Source organism: Canis aureus, chromosome 5, assembly GCF_053574225.1.
Source record: "Canis aureus isolate CA01 chromosome 5, VMU_Caureus_v.1.0, whole genome shotgun sequence".
Taxonomy (NCBI): domain Eukaryota; kingdom Metazoa; phylum Chordata; class Mammalia; order Carnivora; family Canidae; genus Canis; species Canis aureus.
Genome location: NC_135615.1, coordinates 37,511,870 through 37,534,946, shown reverse-complemented (window position 1 = coordinate 37,534,946; position 23,077 = coordinate 37,511,870). Strand labels below are relative to the sequence as shown.

Below are 23,077 nucleotides of genomic sequence, written 5' to 3'. Positions count from 1 at the left end.
AGGCTCCCCATGAGGATCCCATTGTGAGACTTGATCCCAGGACTCCGGGATCATGCTCTGAGCCAAAGGTAGATGCTCAACCACTGAACCACCAGGCATCCCACCATCTATAAAATTCTTAATTGCAGGGATCCCTGGGTGGTGCAGCGGTTTAGCGCCTGCCTTTGGCCCAGGGCGCGATCCTGGAGACCCGGGATCGAATCCCACGTCAGGCTCCCGGTGCATGGAGCCTGCTTCTCCCTCTGCCTGTGTCTCTGCCTCTCTCTCTCTCTCTCTCTCTCTCTGTGATGACTATCATAAAAAAAAAAAAAAAAAAAAAAAAAAAATTCTTAATTGCAGATGACTGTGACCTTGGAGATCAATGCAGACATAACTCTTGCCTTGGGACAGGAAGAGAGTACTTACAGTCTCTAGTCTCCTCCAGCCATATAAAAGCTCTTTTTAAAATTTTTTTAAAATTTAGGGATCCCTGGGTGGCGCAGAGGTTTAGCGCCTGCCTTCGGCCCAGGGTGTGATCCTGGAGACCTGGGATCGAATCCCACATCGGGCTACCTGCATGGAGCCTGCTTCTCTCTCTGCCTGTGTCTCTGCCTCTCTCTCTCTCTCTCTCTCTTTCTCTCTCTGTGTCTCTCATGAATAAATAAATACAATCTTTAAAAAAATTTTTTTTTGTAATTTATTTTTAAAAAATATTTATTTATTTGAGAGAGAGAGAGAGTGAGTGAGTGAGATAGCACGAACAGGGGAGCAACAGAGGGAGGAGAAGCAGATTCCCTGCTGAACAGGGAGCACGACTCGGGGCTCGATCCTGGACACTGGAATCATGACCTGAGCCGAAGGCAGACGCCTAACTGACTGAACCACCCAGGTTCCCCTCTTTTTTTTCTGAGGTGGGGGCAGAGGGAGAGGGAGAGAAAGAATCCCAAGTAGGCTCCACGCCCAGCATGGAGCCCAATGCAGGGCTGGATCCCATGATCCTGAGATCATGACCTGAGTGGAAATCAAGAGTCAGATGCCCAACCAACTGAGCCACCCAGGCATCCCCATATATTTAAAGTCTCTAAAGTAAAGGTACAAGCCAGAATGTGGGAAGGTAGTCTTGTTCTTAGAGACTTTTCTGGAAAAAAGAGGGGTGGGGGAGAGAAGTTGCAAACAGCCAGAGAATGTCTCGTGAGGGAAATTAATCAATGGTCAAGGAGATTGCTTGTCATCTTTCAATATCTATAGCAATAACAAGCCTCCAGGGAGGGGGTTGGAGCTCCAGGGGAAAAGATGATCAGAGGATATGCTGCCCAACCCAATCATCTAATGAACTACTGGGGAAAAATGGAATCATAGGCAGCTTCCACCTACTTTGGGTGTTGGCCAGTAAATACCCCATCTTCCCAGCACAGTAGCTCTTGCAGTCCCTGGAAGCCAGCAGCAAGCACACTGCCCAGGAGTTTTAAAAATTGATTATGCCTTTGGGTCCAAATTCCACCCACATCCCAGCCCATAAAGTCTGCTGGTTGGCTGTCCATGATTGGCTGCCAGGGGAGCCATCGTCCTGCACAAGATCACAGGAAGAGGGGGCAATGGCTTCCCAGACCAGAGCCTCCACCCAGAATTCAGCCAAGTCCTCAGAGCTCCCAGGACCTGGAGGAATTTTCCCCCCGGTTGTGTTTGGAATTGGCTGGTTTTCTGGGCACCAGGCCCAGCTCAGTTTAATTTTTGTTTATTTTTATGTACAGATTCTCTTCTGTTTGGGGAAGAGCTTTGTAAATTATTATTATTTATATGATAAAGAATAAATCACACCAAATAAAAAAACCCACAATCTCTTTTTCTCAATAGAATTACTAAATTAGGGGCTGAAAGGAACAGCCGATATGCCGGGGTTTGGTTTCAGGAAGCTTTTGGACATGGATTCTCACAAAATCTCTTAGTAAATGGGCTCTGTTGTCCTGGATTTGATGCTGCTCACAGCCAGCAGATGCACACGGGGCCTCTCAGGAGGACTGTGATGGTTTGGGCCTAAGGGTTCTTCTGGTCCTCCACACATCCTATTCCTTAGGAGATGAGTAGGGTGTTTTTAAGTGATTCACCAACTCAGAATGGGAAAAGAAAAGGGGAAATAGAGGAGTTGGAGTTTCTTGCCAGAAACATGATCAAATGCCCAGAAATGGGATGGGGGGAAGGTACCTAGGGGTTACTTGAATAGTGGCATTATTACATCAGGGGAAAATGAGCCAATCATTTCTTTGCCTATTCATTAAATTTGCATGTTACAAATCTATTGGTTGGAATGAAATGAGTCAGGAGGCAGGGATGCAGATGGGCAGAGGAGGCGCTTGGCCCAGAGAGTGTCCCCAAGTGGCCCCCACCAGCCAGGGTAGGGAGAAGACCAATTCACCAGAAGCACCATCCCGGCCACCTCCTTGTCCACTCTTAAATTCTGTTTGGGGACTAGAGAAAGACACACCTAGTGCAAGAAACTACCATGGGGCTAACACACTAAAGGCCAGTTGACAAAATCTCGCTGCTGCTGCTGCTGCTGCTGCTTTTTTTTAATCTCCCAGGATCTCAGGCTACCAGAGCTTTTCCAAAACAGACAGACCTGGCAGCGATGCCTACCAGCTTTTGCTCAAGCTGTCTTCTTCCTAGAATGGACTGTACGTACCTGCCTACTTGAGTTAGGACCTTTGCTTTCAGCATAGCTATGACCACCCTTATGGTTAATAGTAGGAGCTCTGGACTCTCCCATTGAGCTTGAATATTCATTCTGCCACTTAATAGTTGTTGAAAATTTGGGCAAGTTGCTTAACCCCCCTGAGACTTACTCTTCCCATAAAAAAAGAGCAATCCCCTCGCAAAGATATATAGTGAGGATTAAGTGACAGAATCCATGTAAAAAGTACTTAACACATAGTAAGTGCTCAATCAATGCAGTCATTATTTTAAATAATACTCTGGGAAGTTATCCGTGAGCTCCCTCTCTGGGAAATAACCATGCCCTGTCCCCCCAGTCCATGTGGACTCTGAGAACACAAAGCTTCTACTTAGTTTTTTTAACACTTACCACCCCTAGATCAAGAGTCACATGCTCTACCAACTGAGCCAGCCAGGAGCCCCACAAAGCTTCTACTTCTAAAATTTCTTTTTAAAATATTTTATATATTTATTCATGAGAGACACACAGAAAGAGGCAGAGGTAGGCAGAGGGAGAAGCAGGCTCCTGGCAGGGATCCCAATGTGGGACTCGATCCTGGGACCCCGGGATCACGCCCTGAGCTAAAGGCAGAGGTTCAACCACTGATCCACCCAGGCATCCCTAAAATTTCAACCTCAATCATTTTTCACAATCTGCCCTGAATCAGCTATTATGTATAAATGTGATAGTCCCTAGCACTTAGTCCCTTGCACTTAGTAGGTATTCAGTAAATACTTGTTAAAAAAGTTGCCTAAGTAGTCCAATTCCAAGCTCTGTAAATGCCACTAAATTCAAATTTCTCTGTTCTAGCTCCCATACAATGCCGGTTTGCCCAGTAGAGCAGGACATGGGGAGCAATGGGACTGGGCTAGGGCCCCAGAAAGAGGTGGGAGATGGAGCCTATGAGTTGTTCTACTGCTTCTAAGCCACATCGTCCATCTCTTTCTACTACTGCCCCTCTCATAGGGCACTTAAAATTCCACCCTCATCTTTGATTAACCAACAGCTGACCTGACACATGTCTGTTTGTACAGGTCTTCGTCCAGCCAGAGAGTATAGGTATTGATTAGCTGAAGCAGTGCAATGAACTGTACAGGCCATGACTCTGAATTGTTTAAGAGGCCCCTTGAGAGGTGGCTACGTAGGCAAAGGACGTCTCTGTGTGACTTCGGACACATATGCATTTGCCCTTTAGTATCTATGAATTTATATATGTGTATTTGTGGGTAAACACAGGTCCTTTCATCTTGGAGTCCATTCAGTTATTCATTCATTTGTTCATTTATTATTTATTGAGGTCCTACTACGTGCTAGCACTACACTGGGGGCTGAAGCCACTAAGACATACAAAATTCCCGCCCAGAGTTTATTTTCTAGTGAGAGAACAAAAGTGAACATGCAAAGAAATAAATAGTTCACCTTCAGATTGTGAAAATGGCTATTAAAAATAATAAGACAGGCTAAAGGAGTAGAGAGTGACAGGGCATGTAGCCAGAGCTCCTTTAGGCTGGCTAGGCTAGGCAAAGCCCTGAATGATGAAAACAGGTCAGCTTCAGAAAAACCTAGGAACAGAGCACCTTTGGCAGAGGGAACAGCACACACAAAAGCTTTAGGAGAACTGCTTTAGGACCAGCCACGCTAGGGATCTGTGTCTTTTTTAGGCAAATTTTAATTTTTTTAAAAATTTATTTATTTATGATAGTCACAGAGAGAGAGAGAGGAGCAGAGACACAGGCAGAGGGAGAAGCAGGCTCCATGCACCGGGAGCCCGACGTGGGATTCGATCCCAGGTCTCCAGGATCGTGCCCTGGGCCAAAGGCAGGCGCCAAACAGCTGCGCCACCCAGGGATCCCTTTTAGGCAAATTTTAATCAGCTTTTATTGCATATATACATTTGGGTCATTCCATTGCTCTTAGAATTAAGTGCAACTCCTCACCTCACCGGGGTGTCCCCCTGGCTTCTTTAGTTCTTTGTTTTTGTTTTTGTTTTTTTCTTTAGTTCTTTGAATGAGATAAATTCCTTCTGGCCACAGTGCCTTTGCACAGTCTCCCCCCCCCCCTAAAATTCTGTTCCCTATCCTTGTTCTCTAGTTAAAACTATATCCTTTACATGTCAGGAAGCCTAGGGTGGTCCACTCCTTTCCCTTTCACACTAAATCAGATTCTTTTGTTAGATGCTTTCACATTACCAAGTTGCTTTAGTCAGATCCCTATCTCACTTGGTAATTATGCATTCATTTTTGTGCTTATCTGTTATCAGTATCTGACTTCTCCACCAGAATTACAAGCCTTGGGAGAGTTAGGATCTTGTCTGCATCCCCGGCTGTGAGCACAGTGCCTGGTACTTGGAAGGTACTTAACAAATATTTATTGAATAAATGCCTATGGCTGCTGGGGTCAGCTCTGGGCTCCAACACTAAGAGCCCTAAGTGACACACCAGGCTGCACAGAGGAGGAAAACAGGATGGTGAAGTGACTCAAAACCACAGACTCAGAGGGCCTGGGGGAAGGGTGCAGGGGTGTTCAGCCCAGGAAAAATAAAGCCTCAGGGGGCTGCTGGGGCAGCCTTCAAATTCCAGGAAACCTGTCACATGCCAGAGGGAGACCACATTAATAGGGAGCCAGAAGGTGAAGGACTGGGCTCCTTCTGGGGAGGTGGGAGGGGCTCCTTCTAAGGAAAGTCTTATGATAGTGAGACTTGTCAGGAGTGGAACAGGTGCCTTATAAGGTGATGAGTTCCCTGTCCTTGGAGGTCCCTGTAAGCAGACAGCAATGAAGGGTTTCCAGTGGGTCAGGCCCCTCAACCCCAGGGCTAGACAGTCCTTTCAGCTGCAAAATAGAGGCCCAAGGCACCAAGGGGTACAGCACCGAGTGGGGGGCAGGGTTGTTTTCAGCTTGGTTCTTGGTAGCTGCTCTTCCTCCTCTTCCCTGCTTTGTTCTAACAGGGCCTGGGAAGGAGGGGAAGGGGGTAGTGGTAGGGGAGGCTCTTCCGGGACATCTTAAGTGGCTCCCCAGCTGGAGCATAGTGCATATTTTAAGTGGAGTTTACAGACAATAGATCTCTCTAGGGCTTGCAGGGGAAGGAAGCTGAAATTCAGGACCATTCTGTGAATTCCCAAGTTCTTTTTGTCCATTGTATAGAGAACAATGCTGTTTGTTCTGCACATTCACCCAAGGTAGGGGGTGAGGGAGAGTTAGGTTCTTGAGAGGTGGGCTGCTGAAGGTGGGCACAAGGAAGGTGGGGAAACTGCAAGTCTGCTTGGGTGGGTCTGAGTTCCAGGGAAGCCTCATAAACAGAAAGAATTGCTTCCCTTCCACTCCTCCCCACCCTTCCCTGGGGATTCTAACTTTCCAAGGCTTCTAAAATAGACGTAGGCTGCATATGATGGGGGGTGGGGGTGGGGCAGTAGAGTTGCCTATTTATCAAGTGACCTTGGATTAGTCATTTTCTCCTTGAGGTCTTACCTCCTCACTTTGTTTCCAAGGCTGAGGGTTGGGCCCAGAGACAATCTCACAACAAAGCCAATTCAGACATTCCTTGGACCAAGGCTAGTTGCCTTCCTATAGCCACCACATCTCCAACCTCACCTAGCCTGGGTACCCCCCTGACCTCCAGCCTGTAGCCCAGAGGAGCCCGTGCATTTCCTCAGAGTGAAGGAAGTGAGAGACAGAGCCCCAAGTTTGGTCACAGAACCTCACTACTAAGAATATCCCGACTTATTATGTACATTATCTCACACTGCCTGGAATCAAAACCCTGCTTTCCCCCTTGCAGTCTCACCTTAACCTCTCTGAGTCTCAGTTTACCTTCTGCAGAAGAGACACAGCAATAATGTCTACCTCACTGAGCTGTTCTGAGAATGAAACATCATATATAAAGCCCTGTGTCTGGAAGGGATGTAGGGCTCATAGATGTTCGCCATATACTTGAATATGATTATCTCTGCTTTTCAGATAAGGAAATCAAGGCTCAGAGAAGGAAAGTATCAAACAGTGAGTAAATTAGGGCATTATGATTCAAACCCAGGCTGGTTGATTCTGAAGCTGAGCTGCTGACCATGCTTAGGGCCTCCTGCAGGGATGGGACTGCTAGAAGCAGACTCCTCCTGACTTTCTGACAGCACCTGCCAGTGCCAGAAACCAAGATTCTTTTCTCCCAGCCAGGGCAGTTGAATTGTTTCCCCAGGGCTGGGGTGTGGGAGATTCCCTCCAGCTCTTGTCATAATCATACTATAAGGGGCACCTGGGTGGCTCGTGGTTGACTGTCTGCCTTCAGCTCAGGTCATGATCCCGGCCGGGGTCCTGGGATCGAGTTCTGCATCAGGCTCCCTGCATGGAGCCTGCTTCTCCCTCTGCCTGTGTCTCTGACTCTCTGTGTGTTTCTCATGAATAAATAAATAAAATCTTTTCAAAAATCACACTATAAACTAAAATCCTCCTACCCCTCTTGCATTTGCAAGGCAGTGTCTTATACAGGAGGGGCACAGGGTCAGGAGGGGCCTTAATGCTCCTGGGCTGAGCTCCAGAGCTGAGCTCCAGTTTGGCTGGTACTGGAGAGAAAAACCTGAGCTGGAGGCTGAGACCTGGCACTGTTGTGCTCTAGGGTCTTGGGCTCATCAGGGCGCCTGTCTGGGGCCTGGATGGTCACAGAACTAGGGCTGGCGGAGACAGAGGTCCAAGAATCAAGACAGAACTGGGAATGGGAGAGCAGAGGTACAAGTCTTGGGGGCCCAGGGGTGGGGGGACACTGAGCCATGGCTCCTCCCATCCCCATCTCAGCTCTTTACCCACTCTAATCCAGGCCTGCTCCCACTGCCACTCTCAGCATTTCTCTCTCTGGTTGGTGGATCTCCACTGCAAAGGAAGAAAAAATGGGAGGAATGGGGGAGAGAAAGCTAGGAGGAAGCGGTCCACTTTGCCAGGTTAAGCAGTTCTTGTTCTGTGAATGAAGGTGATGTGTGTTCAGGCTGGGGGAAGGCAGGCGGAGGGACGGTTGGGCAGGGCAGCCTGGGATGGGGTTGCCATGGGAACAGCAGCCTGTCAGGAGCCTTGCCTTCAAAGCTGAGGTGCGGGTGTTGCAGGTTCCTACGGGGGGAGGTGGATGGCGTGTACCTGTCTGGGGTGGAGGAGCAGTACTGATGTGAGCCCCCCTGGGACTCCAGCTCCTGGATTCCAGATCAAAACCCTAACCTGAGAGGGAAGCGGCTCTCGTGATGTTTCCTGGCAGACACCCCTCAGCCTCAAACCCTCTCTTGTTGGATATAAGGCAGGAATGGGGATGGAATCTACACTGGGGGGAGGCTGTGATGCAGGTCCTCTGCCAACACCATCCTACCCGCACACTTCAAATGGGGCAGGAGGGGAAGGAGGGAGGGGACTTTGTCTTCTAGGCTTGGGTTAAGGGCCAGGCTCCACAATGACTTGGTTATCTGAGGCTCCTGGCTTCCATTCCCCAAGGGAGCCCGCGAGAGAAGGTATAGAGAGAAGCCCAGTGGGCTACAGGCAAGCTCTCAGCCTGTGTACTCTCCCACCACCCACCACTGTGACCCTCTGGCCACCAGGGGGGGCCATGGCCCAGGAGCCATAGGAATTCAGGGAGGGGGTAGTTTTGAGACCCAGGGTGGCCTCCAGGCAGTGTAAGGAGGAAATGAGGGCTCAGTGGCATTTGCTTTTCATGAGGTTAGCTCAGCTAATTCAGGCCCCAGCAAAACCTGAGGGCACCCAGCTCTTGCCCATTCCATCCTGGCCTTCTCAAGCCCGATGCCCAGCCACATGCTCAGACCTTTCTAGAGACCACCAACCAGGGATCCCTGGGTGGCACAGCGGTTTGGCGCCTGCCTTTGGCCCAGGGCGCGATCCTGGAGACCCGGGATCGAATCCCACATCAGGCTCCCGGTGCATGGAGCCTGCTTCTCCCTCTGCCTGTGTCTCTGCCTCTCTCTCTCACTGTGTGCCTATCATAAATAAAAAAAAAAAAAAAAAAAAAAAGAGACCACCAACCTATTTATTTATTTATTGGCCACCAATCAAATTTTTTTGACCACCAATCAATTTATTTATTTATTTTTTTAAAGATTTTATTTATTCATGAGAGACACAGAGAGAGAGACAGGCAGAGACACAGGCACAGAGAGAAGCAGGCTCCATGCAGGGAGCCAGATGTGGGATTTGACTCCGGGACCCCAGGGTCGCACCCTGAGTTGAAGGGAGGCGCCAAACTGCTGAGTCACCCAGGGATCCCTAACCACCAACCAATTTAAAACAGCTCTCAAGCACCCACTCCTCACCAGCACTGTGCTGGGCATTGGAAGGGAGTCGGGAAGAGGGGAGGAGGAGGCTGCTTGCTGTGGCAAGAAAAACTGGTGGCCCTGGAGTCATGAAAACCTGGCCTTGAGCCCTCACTTTCCAACTGGGTGATGTGGGGCAACTTATTTAACTTGAACCTGGGCTTCCTCCTCTGTAAAATGGCGATGATAAGGGCACCTAGCTCATGGAGTTGTGTGGAGAATTAAATGAGAAAACGGGCGTAAAGCCTTCAGTGCACGTCATGTCATGGGAAACCCCAGTCCAAGCCATTACTGCTCTTCTGAGGGAACCGCAGGGCTAGGGTGGAGCTAGAGGCCAAGTGGCAAGGAGTCTCGGAAAAGAGGCAACTGGATCTGGTGAGAGAATCAGGGAGGGCTTCTTGGATGTGGTGCCTAATGTGAGCCTGAAGGAAGGACAGATTCTACTGCTGGGGAGGGCCAGTACCGGGTAGAAGGAACTTCAACGAGGAAACGCATGTCGAGCTCTTTATTGAATCCTGGCAGCCTAGCCGGGCAGCCCTGGGTCCCCCTTAGGGCACCTGTCTCCCACATCCGCACTTCCGGGAGCTCTCCCACCTGCCAGGATCCCCGTCTCGGGCCCTCCTCAGCCCCTCCTCCTCTCCCTTTCTCTCTCTCCCCCTTCCTCTTCCTCTTCCTTCCTTCTTCCCCGCAGGGAAGCGGCTGAGAGAGCAAGCGGCACCGACAGCGACCACAGCCCGGAGGGCTTGGCCGACCAGGGCGCTTGGCCCGCCGCGGGACAGCTGGCGCTGCCTGGAGGCCGCACGTGGCCGCTGGGCGACAGCGGGGACGAGGCCGCAGGGGCTCGCGCTCCCGTGCCGCGGAGAGCTGCCTGGCGCCGGTGCGGACACCCTCTGGCCTCGCCTCCCGCGGCTCGGGCCGGGCCCCCTCCTCCTGTCAGGCGGGAGCCAGCCCGCGGGCTGCACGAGGCTTCAGGACCGAGCTGCCTGCCGCCCCCGGCGCTGCCCGCCCAGCCGGTGGCCGCGGCCCCGTTGCCATGGCGACCCCGGCAAAGCCGGAGGCCCCCTTGCCAGCGCCCCCCCCGCCCCCCAGGCCCTATTCAGCGGCGAGAGCAGCGACAGGCAGGTTAATAAACCGGGAGCCCCGTGAGGGGCCGGCTGCGGGCCGGGGTCCCAGCGTGGTGGCCGCCCGGGGCGGGGGCGGGGGGGGGCTGCGGGTGCGAGCGGGAGCGGGAGGGGCCGCAGCCCAGGCAGCCCATCGGGCGACTCCAGCCACAGCGGGCTCGGGGGGCTGCACCCGCCCTGGGGTGCTGGGGGTTCAGCCCCCTGCTGTGCACCTCCCTGCAGCGGCCTCTGGGGGCAGTAGCCCCGCGGCCTCCAGGACCACGGCACCCCGTATCTGGAATGGCAGGGATCCTGGGGGTGGGGACCGGGAAGCGGAGAGACGTGCACGTGGGGTGAAGGAGGGAAGAGGCAGTGAGCCCTTGGAACGGGAATCAGGAAGGCGATTGGGTGAGATGGGGATGAGGGGGGAGGGAAGCTGGGCTCTGGCTCGGGAAGGGAGAAGAAGATGAAGGAAATGAGGAAGGAGCTGGCAGGGAGGCGGGGGAGAGGGAAGGGGGATGGAATGGAAGGTGGAGGATGGCAGATCGTGGACACAGAGATGAGGCCCCGGGGTGAGAACGCAGGGGCGCTCGGGGAGGGTGCACATGGGGTTGCTGGAAGCAGGTGGCAGTGAGAGACGGAGACAGGAGAGAGCTGAGGCTAGGATGACCAAGAATGGAGTGGGAGGAGATGGGCAGGCGGGCAGGCGCGTGAGGGTGAGGCCAGGGGGCTGTGGGGACAGGTACAGCCTCTGGCTCCTTCACCACCTATGCCCCCCCCACCCCCCACAGCCTGGCCAGAGCGCTCAGTAAGCAGAGGCTTGTCACATAGTCTCTGATACTCACAACTTGTCTGTGGAATGAAGAGCTAGGGTGGAAACCGGTGGGCTGTGGGTGCTGGAAGTGTGTTCGCATTGGAATCAATGACTGCCAGTGCCACTCTCAGCTGCCAGTATCAGTAATGATGGCTTCTCATTCAGTACTTCCAATAATTCTTTGAGGCAGGCACGATTACCATTGGACAGAGGTTCAGAGACACAGAGTAACTTGCCCAAGGTCACACAGCTCTGATCCCTGTCTCAGATATGGTCGAGACCTGGTCAGCCTCTGTGTCCAGACATGGGCATTTCTGGCCAGAGACCCAAACCATACGGGATTGGTAGCAGGGGAGGACAGGGAGCTCTCTGTCACACGGGCTCAAGGATGGAGTGTGGCTGTGATAGCTGAGCTGCGTGTCCGGCTCCTGTGGTGTCATCCCTGACCCACTCACTCCCTGGCTCCTTGAGTCAGTTTTCCCAGCTGGTAAAGATGCTGGGTTTGCTGCTGCATGGGGCATCACTGCAGTCACAGCTCCCTCCCTGCAACAGACACACGGACACTATAACAGTTCTTGCAGTACCATCCCTGAGGCCACCCAACATGAGACAGAGACCAGAGCCAGTGCCCAAAGTTTGGAGTACAAATGGCCTTGGGGTAACAGAAGAACTTGGCTCTGCCATCTGTGGTATGGCCTTGGATAGATGACTTAAATTTCCCAAGCCTCAGTTTTCCCATCTATAAAATGGAGGAAACAGTACATCCTAGGGTGGTGATGCAGATTAGAAGATATCTGTGACATGAATGGCACGGAGAAAGTTCTCCAGAAATGCTGGTTCCCTGCTCCTAGGGCCAAGGTGCATCCATAGATGCTTCTCTGTCTCCAAGTCTCAGAGGGGAGAAGGGACCTCCTTCCTCCCTGGTGTCTGCATGGTCACCACTGCCAGAGTACTCAGTGTGAGAGGTGGAAGCCAAATTTGCATAGGCCTAGAAAAAGAGGTGGAATGGGTAAGCCCCATGTGGTCAGGACATTTTTTGTCTCCTCGGAAGGCACAGATGTATCCAGGCTGAAGGCAGGAGGTGGACTCTGCCCATCATATCTCCCCCACAACTCTATAGCCGGTGGGTGGGGGGGTGGGGGGGCGGGAGGCCACTGAGAAAGGCCAAGCCAGGGAATGAAACACAGGCTTCCAGGCCCATGCTGCCTGGCTGCTGCCCCTCCCGCCTGCTCCTGGCCAGTAGGACTCAAGAGACACGGCCAGGCCAGCAGCTAGGAGCCCAGGCCTGGGAGGGCAGAGGCGGCTGCAGCAACCTGAGCACTCGATAAGCCATTAATTCTTAATAAACGACAGGCTGTGCATTATTTAACAATAATGATACTTTCTGTTCCATTATAGATTAAAACACCGGCCTCTTCTTATTAATCCTGCATTTCAAAAGCTTGTAAATCCTGTGCAGCCGGAGGAGATAAAAGCCGGCTCATCCCCATCCCAGGGCTGACACGCTTGCAGTGACACAGGGTGGCTCAGCGGCCAGGCCTGTGTGCGCACACGCGTGTGCCTGGGGCCCACCCACCAGCCACCAGCCGGCGTCAGAGCCAGGAGAGAGGAGCACAGCTGCAGGTGGGGAGGCGGCCTCCACTCCTTCTTGCCTTCTCTCTCTGTCTCTCATTCCTGTTTCTCCCTCTCAGCCTTTTTTCCTGATTTTTCTCTTTGTTGGTCTTGCTTCTCCCTCTCTCCGCACACTGCTCTGGTTTCTCTGTCTCCCCTTCTTCCTTTTTTTTTCTCCTCTTGCCCCCTTGCCTTCCCTTCCTCCCTCTGTCACCCTCCCTCACGTGTATCACCTGCCTCTCTCTCCTTTATCTTCACTCCATTTAACCAAACACTTCCACAGTATGCAGACTCCATTCCCATTTGGACTTGGCTTTTCTCAGGGGTCCTCTGCAGGGTGGAGTGGGGAAAAGGAAACAGAACTCCGAGAAGGAAAAGAAGGAGTATAGGGGGCGGCCTGGGTGGGTGGCTCAGCGGTTTAGCACCGCCTTCTGCCCAGGGCCTGATCCTGGAGACCCAGGATTGAATCCCAAGTCGGGCTGCCTGAATGGAGCCTGCTTCTTCCTCTGCCTGTGTCTCTGCCTTTCTGTGTGTGTCTCTCATTAATAAATAAATAAAATCTTAAAAAAAAAAAAAAAAGGAATACAGAAAAGAAGAGTGGGGGCAAAACCCCCGAGACCCCCCCAACCCCCCGCTCAGAGGCTGGGCCACTTCTGATCCTGAGCTTCCTTGACGCACCCTGAGAGCTGCCCAGAGACACCCAGTGAGTCCTGAGGGATGCTTAGTGCCCCTTTCTATTACCTCCATGCTCTGTTTACACTCCCCTGGGGACAGGGAACTCACTTCCCCAGGAGGCAGTCTCTTTTATTGCTGCAAAGCTCCTATTTCTCAAGTGAGCCTTCAGCAGAAGCCCATATTCACTTCCAGACCCCCTCTAGCAAGTGACAGAAGTCCTCCATTCCAGCCCGCAGACACCCCCAGTCTCACTGGCTGAACAGTTCCTCTAGCCCTTATGGATCAGGGGTTTGAGTTCCCTCTTCATCCTGGTTCCTGGGCTCAGAGAACTGTTAAAGGTGGTCCCAAAGCTGACCGCAGCCCTTTGTGTGGTGCAACCAGAACAGCGGTCAGTTAGACCCTCCTCCCAAGCGGGGATCATAAACCATAACCCAAGGCGTGGGAAGAAAACTCACTCTGATCTTGAATGTCTCTCCAAGGTCATTGTAAAAAATACTATCCATCATCAGTTATCAAACTTTTACTACACTCTAGGCATGTCATGTATATCCTTTACCTCATTCAATCCTAGGAGGTCCGCTCCTACAGTGTCCCCATTTTGCAGATTAAGAGACAGACTTGGAAGTATTAAGTTAACTTGGCCATGGTCACACAGTTGAGTAAGCGGTGAAGCCAGAATCTGAGCCAGATGCTGCCTGACTCTGAAGCATTTAAATTCAGCTGGAGGGACACCTGAGTGGCTCAGGGGTTGAGCATCTGCCTTTGGCCCAGGGTGTGGTTCCAGGGTCCTGGGATGGAGTCCCACATAGGGCTCCCCATAGGGAGCCTGCTTCTCCCTCTGCCTGTGTCTCTGCTTCTCTGTGTCTCTCATGAATAAATAAATCAATAAAATCTTTAAAAAATTAAAATTAAAAAAAAATTCAGCTGGAGACTGCAGCCCTAGAAGGCTAACCTCAGATCTTCTTCCCAGCTGTTTGGGACTAAATGTATCTTCTTGGCCCACTGGACCCCCAAAATCAGAGGGACTGGTGTTACTGAAGCTAACCTCTCTCTCAAGGATTGGATCAATAGTGTCTCACTGTGGGCTTTTCAGGTAGAGACACAGATCAAGTGGAGGATTCCTGGAGGCTCTGCTTGTACATTTTAGACATTTCTTCAGGCCAGGGTAGAAGAGATGGCCCCTAATGCTTCCTGACAGCTCCCATGCATGCCAGGCTCCATCATCTCTTTAAACCTCACTACAATGTTTTTTTTTTTTTTTTTTTTTAAGATTTTATTTATTTATTCATGAGAGACACAGAGAGAGAGAGAGAGGTAGAGACACAGGCAGAGGGAGAAGCAGGCTCCATGCGGGGAGCCCGATGTGGGACTTGACCCCCGGTCTCCAGCATCAGGCCCTGGGCTGAAAGCCGCGCTAAAGTGCTGAGCCACCCGGGCTGCCCCTCCTCACTACAATGTTATACAAGGGGTGTTAGCCCTATTTAAAAGAGTAGCAAACAGGTTCAGAGCAGTTCAGTCAATGGTATCCATGCTAACCCCTTCCTCAGGAGTCTTGGAGCTTGACTGTAATCCATCCTCCGTCCCTCCCTCTATCCCTCTCTTCCTTCCACCCATCTCTGCATCCAATGTATGGCTTGAACTTACAACCCTGAGATCATGAGTCACATGCTCTACCAACTGAGCCAACCAGGTGCCCCAGACTGTGTTGCTTCTTTAGAGGTGTGTGTGTGTGTGTGTGTGTTTGTGTGTGTGTGTGTGTGTAGAGGGGAAATGAGAGGAACATGGGTTGGCTTTGAGATATACTGAATTGGAGAGGGGAGGTGAGCAGCTTTCTTCCTCTTTTGAAATACACGAATGGGAAATTTAACTTGATCCCTCGTGGTTTCTGGGCCAACCCCTGAGTGAAGTCAGATAGCTTTTGCAAAGGAAAATTTTATCCATTTTCTGGTTTTTATGGGGCTTCCTCAATGAGCAAAACCTCTCCTGTTGGTGCTTAGGGAGGATTTCTCTGCGTGCCCCACAGTGACGCCCTGTAATCTCCCAAAAAATATGGTACTAATATTCGCTGGGTTAGGGTTAGTTATTTTTATGTCTTTGTCATTTTGTTTCTCGGCAGCTCTTTCTGCCGCCTGGAAAGGACGCGGCGGACACTTTATTTCCAGAGTCATATTTTTTAATTTGATCAAAGCAAATTTCACTCGTTCTCTGTATAAATTATTTAACTCATTTCTTTTAGGTTAAATGTCTCAATAGGAAGATAGAAAGTCTTTCCATCACATTTTCTTCCAGGATTTTAATCAGCTCCTCTAGATTGTATGAACTTCTTTCTCATCTTCCATCCTTCTCTGTCTTTACGTCTCCCTCCCTCCCTTCCCCTGTCTCTCACTAACCAGTCCTCTCCATGCTCTGCCCCCAACTCCTCCTGGGCTGCCTGGCTCCATCTCTGCTCCCGTTCTTCTAGGACTCTGGGTGAGAGGAATGGGGGAGCTTGAACATGCAGGCAGTGAACCCTGCAACATGCAGTGAAACCCTCCAGCTGGGCCAGCTACCAGAAGGCACCTTTGCTCTGGGCAGACGTGGCTCACCAGTCCCTGTGTGGCCAGAGGAAGGAGGGCTGAGAATCAGGCCCTGCGTGGCCCCTGAGCCGAGTCTCCGTGTACGATCACAACTGCTGCTCCCCCACTCTCCCCCTAGGCCTGCAGTCTCCTGCCCAAGATGAATGCAAGAGCCTCTCCCCAAATTCCAGCTCTGTTTCCTTTTTTTTTTTTAAGATTTTATTTATTTATTCATTGGAGACTCAGAGAGAGGCAGAGACACAGGCAGAGGGAGAAGCAGGCTCCCTGAGGGGAGCTAGATGTAGGACCCTGGACCCCAGGATCACGCCCTGAGCCAAAGGCAGATGCTCAACCGCTGAGCCACCCAGGTGTCCCATCCAGCTCTGTTTCCTAATGAAAAACTCCATCTTAACCAGTTGCCCCTGGTCACAGCCTGGTTTCCTCAGTGTCTCTTTTTCTTTTTCTTCTTTCTTTATTTTTCTAGGATTTATTTATTTATTTGAGAGCAGGGGAAAGGTCGAGCAGATTCCCCACTGAGTGGGGAGCCTGGCCCAGGGCTCATCTCAGGACCCTGAGATCATGACCTGAGCCAAATTTGAAATCAAGAGTCAGATGTTCAACCAGGTGAGCCCCCCAGGCGCCCCTCCTCATGTCTAAATTCACTCAAGTCTGGTTCCCTCAGCCCAAGGGCTCTTCCTGCAGCATCAAACCTCTTCTGCCTGATGCCTCATTCTGATAATAGTGCAGGGCTAGAGGATAGGGGGCTGCCACAGAGGTTTGGGGCTGAGGAGCTGGGCTGCAAGGAGGGAGGGGCTTGGCTCTGCAGGGGAGGGATGGGGGTAGGATGGGAGGGCAGCCCTGCCTCTAGGAGCAGCCCCATCTCTGGCCCCAGGCCCCGTCGGAGGAGCTGAAACCAGCAGAGCATGCTCATATGCTCATACGCCCCTCCCTGCGTATACTCTCTCTCCCTTCACATCACATTGTTTCAGCCAAGAACAAATCTCCGGTGGGAATTCCCTTTTCTCTTACTTTTAAAATATACAGTAATTAACAAACTAATGCTATTAACTGCGACAAGAGGAAATTACAATAAAATCACTGCAGAGTCCACAAGCAGTTGGTCTGGTGGTAGGTCCCAGCTCCGTCTGGAAGGGAGAAGCCCAGTCCAGTCCAGGTGTCACCCTCTAAGCCACAGTGGGGCCCTATTGGGCTGGGGATGGTCTGCAGGGGCTCTGAGTCCTCAGCAGGTCAAGCCGGGGCTCTGGCACAGCTGCTGCATTTCCTGTGCAGGAAGAGTCAGGATCCCGGTCATTCTTCCAGGCCCGGAGGTTTGCTCTTTTATGAAATCCTTAAATAATAGAGTTGTGGCCTGGGGCTGACCTGGGCTTGTCTGCAAGAACATGGCCCTTGCTCCGGAATAGGCCCAGTGACTTCCCTTCAAGGTCAGAGTAGGTTCTGAGAGGCCTCCAGAGGACATGGCTTGAAAGAGAACCTGGAGGAGGACCTGCTGGACCACCGTGTGCCCCCTCTCTGGCCCCACAGAAGCATCTTCAGGCTTCTGGTACAGTCAGGTTGAGCATCTCTGTGGCAGAGATTTTCCTCAGGTATAGCCAAAGACCCCCAGGAAGGAGTGGGCTTGTTGCTGCCCGACTGTCTGGAAGTCTGTCTGCAGTCTGACTTGAATCCTTCATACTGCAGTACTGTGTCATTTCCTCTGGAGAGTTCTTAGCAAGCCGGTCCATGAATTCTACAGGCCCTTCCCACTCTTGCTTCCTACTCTGGGTTTCAAAATCTCCCCTGTTGTCCTTTGAATCTCCTTCTTCCATCAGGCAGCCACGGTGAGCAGGAAGGACAACCTGCTGTCTTCCCTCGCATACTGACAAATATCTGTTTGGAACCGTTAGAAATTCTGTTCAGTCACAGGCGTTGTATTATTATCCCCACTTTACAGATGAGGAAACCAAGGCTCAGAGAGGTTAAGTGATTTGTTCGAGATCACACAGCTGTCAAGACGCAACCTCAGGACTTGACAAGCGCATTATGTTTTCCCATAGGATTCTGTCTTCCTTGACTCCTCTTGCTTCTCAGGGGAATGAAGACCCCAGGTAAGAGGACATAAAATCCACTTTCCTTTCTCTCTGTGACCAGGCTGAGCTTGGGAGGTGAATGGAAAAATTAAAAGGAAGCTCATCTCATTTCCCCCTTGGGTAGCATTATGAGTTGGATGACATCACCACAGGTCTTACACATGGGGAAACTGAGGCTTGGAGAAGCCCAGTGCTCTGCCAGCAGTCGCAGGGCTGCTGCTGATAGAGCCAGTACCCAAGCAGCCCTGTGACCAGAGCCCACCCCTGCCCTGCCCGCAGCCACTTGCCCGAAGAGTGAGACAGGCTGACTTGAAGTCAGCGACAGTGAGTCCAGCCAGGGCGAGTGGGGAGTCCGAGAACCTCATTAGGAGTGAAGCTGCCACATGTCAAAAGCCTCGGCCGCCTGGCCAGGCCCACGTGGGCTTCCAGCGCACAGTGTAAACATCCTCGCTAATTCACCAAACTCAATCACGTTACTGTGATGGATTTTCCCATCATTACTCCTGAATGAGTGACAACCAGCTCAGACACTTGCCTTCCCCTGCTGCCTTCGGAGAGTTTCAGGAATCAAAATGCTTTGCTCCCTAAGTTGATTTCAACTTGTCCTAAAGTCATTTTAATTGGTGAAGCATCAGAGGCAATTTGGGTAACTTTCTGAGAGCCCTGTTCCACCAGCGCTGAGCTGGAGGGGGGGGTCCTCCAATGCCACCCTGGCCCCGGGGGTGGCACTTTCCCCTCATCTGATTGATCAGGAGACTGTACTCTGCGCTTTATTTTCGTGTTTCTTGCTGAGGTTCCTACCGCTGGTTCCTGAGGATAACAAGATTCATTTTCTCAATGGCTCTGACAGATAGGATTGTTATTGTTATTACACTCATATACCACCTTTCCTCCGAGGAGCTTAAGGCGCTTTACAAATCTGAAAATTATCTAATAATCTTCCAGCAACTCTGAGGGAGGGGGAGAAGTTGCAGCTAGAGGCACCGCAGTGCAGCCAGAGAACCCCCACACCCCTCGCCCTGAAGGACGGGAGGGCGTCTGTGTGGTCAAGGTTGGGTTGGGGGTGCTTGGAGTCAGAAGCCTCTGAAGGTCGTGCTCCCCCTTCTGAATGAGGGAGAGGATGATGTCTGGGTGGGAAGAGGGAGAGGGGAAGGACAAGAGAGAGGGAGGGAGCGAGGGAGGGAGTCAGGCCCCACTCCAAAGGACAAAATCCAATGGGAGGAAGCTCAGGCAAGGAGAGTTTTCTTTAAAGACACAAGAAATGAGAGGAAGCAGGAGGCTCCCAGGGGCTTGCGGGTAAGAGAGCTGAAATTCAAAATGGAAATCTGCCAAAGCAGCCGCTAGGCCGGCTGCTCAGGCATGAGAACATGGGCAGAAATATCCAGAGAACCCAAACTGCAAATTTAGGTATCTGCTCTTAGGTGGGTGTGGGAAGTCTCTGTGGACTTTTTTTTTTTTTTTAAACTTGCAAGCTGAGAGGTGTGGCATTAGGGCTCTCCCAGCCTGATATCCTACGACTCTCTGTCTTCCTTTAAATTTCCCCTTGCCAGAGGTGGCCACAGTAACTGCAGCACCTTCACTAAGCGGGAAGGGCAAGCTACTATCAAAATGACAGGAGAGCTCTACTGTATTGCCATTCTTTTCCTGAGAAGAAAGCATGCAGACCCCACCCTGTTTGAGGCTGTCCTTTTAGGATTAGGGATTCCTGATGGTTGTAGGCTATATAGCCTTTTAGAGACCCAGTAAAGTATTGTGCTGAAGAGCTGGACTCAGGTCAGACAGTGCAGTGACCTGGGGCAAAGGACATGAACACCATGAGCCTCAATTTCCTCATCTGTTCAAGGATAGTGGTAGTGCCTGGTTTCTGTGGAGGCTTGGGGATGAACTGAGAGGATGTCTGCGAAGTGTCTGCCACAGTCAGCCATGAAGGTGGCGAAGAGGAAGAGGAGGGGACGATGATGCTGACGATGTGGTATGCCATTGCGATTTAAAATAAATCTTTGGTCTTTGTCCATTTCTGGCACAGAGTTCCTAAAACCTTTGGAATTTCTGAAGTGAGGAGTGGCACAAAGGTGTTGTTTGTTATGTTAATGAAGTGACTTTTGGAAAGTCCCTAAGGATGGGGGCTGGTTGCCAGGGGAACCAATCCTGTGATTAGGGGATAGGAACTTTGGGTCTTCCCCCACCCCCAACCACTTCCAGCTCTGGGGAAGGGGGAAGGGCTGGAGAATGATTCCAATCACCAAAGGCCAATGATTTAATGAATTGTGCCTAGCTGATGACACCTCCATAGAACCCAAGAAGACAGGGTTCTGGGAACTTCCTAGTTGGTGAACATGGGGGAGGTGCTGGGGGAGTGGCCTGGAAGACCCACCCCCACCGCTGTCCCCTTGCCCTGTACCTCTGTGTCCTCCATCTGTTCCTGTGTTACAGGTGACCCTTGAACAACAGTTTCTTTCTTTCTTTCTTTCTTTCTTTCTTTCTTTCTTTCTTTCTTTCTTTCTTTCTTTTTTTTTAAGATTTTATTTATTCATGAGAGACACAGAGAGAGGCAGAGACACAGGCAGAGGGAGAAGCAGGCTCCATGCAGGGAGCCTGATGCGGGACTCAATCCCCAGACCCTGGATCAGGCCCTGAGCTAAAGGCAGACGCTCAACCGCTGAGCCACCCAGGTGTCCCACAACACAGTTTCAACACAGGTCCACTTACGTGTACATTTTTTGGGATAGATACAGGATAGTACTGTGAATGTATTTCCCTTATGATTTTCTTATGATTTTCTTTTCTCTAGCTTACTTTTTTGTAAGAATAGAGTATAAAATACTTATATAATACATACAACATACAAAAGATGTGTTAATTGACTATGTTACTGGTAGAATTTGTGATTAACAGTAGGCTACTAGTTAAGTTTTCAAGGAGTCCAAAATTATGCATAGATTTTCAATTGCAATAGCGGGGCGGGGTTGGTGCCCTTAACCTCCTGTATTCTTCAAGGATCAATTGTATATCCTTTTATAATAAAACAGTAATCTAGTAAGTAAAATGTTTCTCTGAGCTCTGTGAGCCTCTCCTGTAGCACTGAGGCCTTAACCTGTGGAATATGATGCTGTCTCCAGCTTGATCCTGTCAGAATTCAGTTGAATTGCAGGATACCCCGCTACGTCAGAGAATTGTTGGTGTGGGAAAAGCCCCTTTCCTGTATTGGAATTGGGTTTAGAACCCTTTATAAGGCTACCTTTGCCTTGAGCTTCTTTTATTTTATTTTTTTAAGATTTATTTAGGGGATCCCTGGGTGGCTCAGCGGTTTAGTGCCTGCCTTTGGCCCAGGGCACCATCCTGGAGACCCAGGATCCAGTCCCGCGTCAGGCTCCCTGCATAGAGCCTGCTTCTCCCTCTGCCTGTGTCTCTGCCTCTCTCTCTCTCTCTCTCTCTGTCTTTCATGAGTGAATAAATAAAATCTTTAAAAATAAAAAAATAAAAAACTGTCTTTTAAAAAAAGATTTATTTATTTATTTGAGAAAGAGAAAAAACACATGGGGGAGGGGCAGAGAGAGCTGGAAAGAGAGAATCTCAAACATCACATCTTGCTGAGTGTGGAGCCTGAACTGAGGGGGTTCTCGATCTCATGACTCCCGAGATCTTGACCTGAGCCAAAATCAAGAGTCAGACACTTAAGGTGCCCTCTTCTAATTTTTTTTTTTTAAAGATTTTACAATTTTATTTTTAAGTAGTCTCTACACCCAACATGGGGCTTGAACTCACAAACCTAAGATCCAGAGTCACATGCTCCAGGGACTGAGACAACCAGACACTGCTCCTTGAGCTTCTTCTAAAGACCTGTCTTCCCTCAAGGGCAAGTGGCAGGCCGCGGATTTGGGTGGGGAGGGTGAGGCAGAGGCCAGAAACCCAGCATGATGGTCTTTGAGGCACATATTCTTCATCTTGTCCCCAAACTAGGCCTACCAGACCATGGCTCTTATCCTAATCCCCTTGGCTGCTCTCTCCCCAGGACCCTTAGATTCCCCTGCAAGGGGGCAGCCCTGGTGGCGCAGTGGTTTGGCACCACCTGCGGCCTGGGGTGTGATCCTGGAGACCCAGGATCAAGTCCCACATCGGGCTCCCTGCATGGAGCCTGCTTCTCCCTCTGTCTGTGTCTCTGCCTCTCTCTCTGTGTCTATGAATAAATTAAAAAAAAAAAAAAAAAAGATTCCCCTGCAAGCTTAACTGGTCCTGAGGTACCAGCTGGCTGCATCCTGCTCCAGCTTCCCACCAGCACCTCTCCCTGAGTCTCCACTGGGGCTCTAACAAGGCTGCTTAGTGGGCTCAGTCTTTAGAGGAGGCCTGGGGCTCCTGCTGCTTTGACAGGTGTGGGGTATCCTCCAAGGAGCCCAAAGGAAGACATAGGAGGTGGAAGTAATGTTGCAGACCAGAGTGTGAAGGGGAGATCAGGGAGGAGGGACAGTATAATTCAGGACAGTGAGAAGCTAGAGAGAGAGCAGAGAAGCTTTCAAGAATGGAGAGAGAATTTGAGAGGGGGGAGGCCCTGGACTACTCTCCACATCTTCCTACTGACATAAGACATAGTAGGTACCCACTAGATGGGAGCTATTACACACACACACATACACACACACACACACATTTTTTTCCACGAATGTTTTTTAAATAATTAAGAAATTAAATAAATAATTAATTAATTAATTAAGAAATTCCCCAAACACCAAGCCCTCTTAAGACATTGTAGAACTGGTACCTACCTAACATACATCCACCCATCCATCCACCCATCCATCCATTTCATCTACCATTCATTCATTCAATAAATATTTATTAAGCACTGGCTCTGTGCCAGACCCTCTGCAAGGCACTGAGGTACAGCAATGAACAATAACACATACGGACCCTGCCCTCATAGAGTTTAGATTCCAGTGAGAGGGGTGCCTGCATGACTCTCTCAGTTGAGTCTGCCTTTAGCTCAGATCATAATCACTGGATCCTGGGACAGAGCCCCACATCCTGCTCCCTGCTCAGTGAGGAGCCTGCTTCTTTCTGTCCTCCCTACCGCTTGCTCATGCCCTCTCTCTCTCTCTCATAAATAAATAAATAAACAAACAAACAAATAAATAAATATCTTTTTTTTAAACAACACTTGAGCGTTTTTATTTTTTTATTTTTACTTTTTTTTTTTTTTTTAATTTATGATAGTCACAGAGAGAGAGAGGCGAGCAGAGACAAAGGCAGAGGGAGAAGCAGGCT

General features: G+C 50.5%; 1 long non-coding RNA gene across 4 annotated transcripts; it reads left to right on the top strand.

Annotated features, from left to right (window-relative positions):
- Positions 1-2,306: 2,306 nt before the first annotated feature.
- LOC144314015 (uncharacterized) lies at positions 2,307-22,033 on the top strand. 4 transcript variants are annotated; one of them, XR_013379661.1, is made up of 8 exons: positions 2,307-2,651; positions 4,950-5,041; positions 6,644-6,682; positions 12,289-12,513; positions 16,216-16,355; positions 17,683-17,836; positions 19,662-19,790; positions 20,338-22,033. It is a non-coding gene; the product is annotated as an uncharacterized LOC144314015 (long non-coding RNA). The 4 variants fall into 4 exon arrangements; XR_013379662.1 differs by lacking the exon at positions 20,338-22,033 and having other exon boundaries at positions 17,786-17,836; positions 19,662-19,835; XR_013379660.1 differs by lacking the exon at positions 20,338-22,033 and having other exon boundaries at positions 19,662-19,835.
- Positions 22,034-23,077: the final 1,044 nt, after the last annotated feature.